A 1,919-nucleotide genomic window follows, 5' to 3' on the forward strand; every position below is an offset into this window, starting at 1 on the left:
GATGTGATATAGCAGTTCCAAATCAATATGCCTTTTTTTTTTTTAATGTGGGAAATTTCAATTTTTTTTGTCTTGTCAGAAGAGTGCTTTTTTAAATGCCAGAATGTTGCTTGGAACTGTAATTCATGCTCTTCAGCTCTGCCCTTTCCCTGGCGTTTAGCATCGTTAATTGTAACAAAGGGAAGTAATTAACCCTCTTCACTTGAACACTGGGAACAAAGGAATGGCCATAAACTGGATCATAGCTAAGCCTGACCAAATGAGTGTTTTCGTCTTGGCTAGGGCTAAAGGCTGGGAGGGGTGATGCAGTCTCTTTGCTGTGAGCTAGTTAACGCTCAGGAACGAAATGGCACCAGCGATCGGGACAGAGCAGGTCACCTCTCAGATAAAGACTGATGGAAAACTCAACTGAGCAGGGCTTGAATTCTGTAAGTAGCCCTGAGAGCCGGGCGCCCCAGAGCCATAGGTTGCTTGTAATAGCAGAGAAGATCTCATTACCCACGCTGTCTCGTGTGCACATTCTCTCTCTCCCCCAGATATAGATGTACCGTAACACACACTCTTGTCTGTCTCCTTCAATTAGGAGAAGGTCATAATGGCTTGCTTACTATATTTAGAATATTTAAGTCAGTAGATGTAAATATACAGCATGGCAGAAAGGTAATGATTTCAGAAAGGCCTGATTTATGAATGAACTCCTCAACCCAAGAAGTGCCTATATTTTAGAAACTACACTATTGTTAGCCATTTTTTTTTCCTGGATGCAATTCTAATAGCAGCTTGGATATATCCACCAGGACAATGCTTTACTCACCTGTTTCCTTTTTGAATATAATATATCCACAGTGTCATATAAAGTATATTTGAAAATAAATGGATTTGGAAGTCAATTTGAAGCATAATTTTTCTTTGGCTATCATTTAGACAATATTTTCAAGTTATATACTTTCAAATTTTTACTTATGAAAGGTGACATTCTCTTGTGCCCAGCACGTGATGTTAGTTCTCCATCCAAATTCATGTACTTCTCTGACAATTTGGCAACGTTTTAAAGAGCTTGCTGAGACCTTAGGAAGAGTAAAAGAAGTGGTGAGGGTTGGTTTTTTTTTGACACATTAATTTCAGGTCTTGCTGATAATATTTGCTAATATGCCTTAACAAAGAACTGCAGCCTTTATTGAGGGGCATGTGGAACATCTGCAAACTTAAACATCATGCCATTAACTCATCTTTCCCAACTGGTTATAATGGACCTTTACCGAAATTGATAGCACCACCTATTGGTGCTATTAGAATACTTCTGGTCATCACGGTATTTTGCATAATTAAAAAAAAATAAATAAACCAAGAAAAAATTTGAAATGCATAATCTCTGCTCTTTTATTATTTTACTATTGAAGCAGGCAATTGTGCAAGTCATCTCATTCAGTTATTCAGATAATCAGGGAATGTTACTTAGAAATGTTATTCAGTGAACTTTGAAGAATGTTTTTGGCAACTTTGTTGGGAGACAGGAGTATGCGTTTTTGCAAGACCCACTCATTGTGTGGCACATAAATAGATGGTCTGGAGGGTACGATGGTAGTGAGCCAACAGCAAAAGCATTGTGAAAATATATGAAATCTAAATGGTCCATGGGAATCTTTCCTTGCAAAAAGTACTTTGAAAATCTACACTCTTGCACAGTGTGTGATTAAGTTGATCCAAACCTGGCCATGTTGTGCAGCAGTGCAAGCTCCAGCCCTGCCAGGGGCTGTGTGTGACAGGTGCTTGGGTTTGTGTGGGTCCTGCTGAAATCAATCGCTCTCGTTGCAGGTGCAAATCACATTGCAAGACCAGGGCACTGGATGTCAGATTTATAGGCCTATTTCTTTCAACCTCATTTTTGTATCCTTTCTCTGCTAGCCTCCAGCAGAACT

The sequence above is a fragment of the Aphelocoma coerulescens genome, chromosome 7 (assembly GCF_041296385.1).
Source record: "Aphelocoma coerulescens isolate FSJ_1873_10779 chromosome 7, UR_Acoe_1.0, whole genome shotgun sequence".
NCBI classification, from domain to species: domain Eukaryota; kingdom Metazoa; phylum Chordata; class Aves; order Passeriformes; family Corvidae; genus Aphelocoma; species Aphelocoma coerulescens.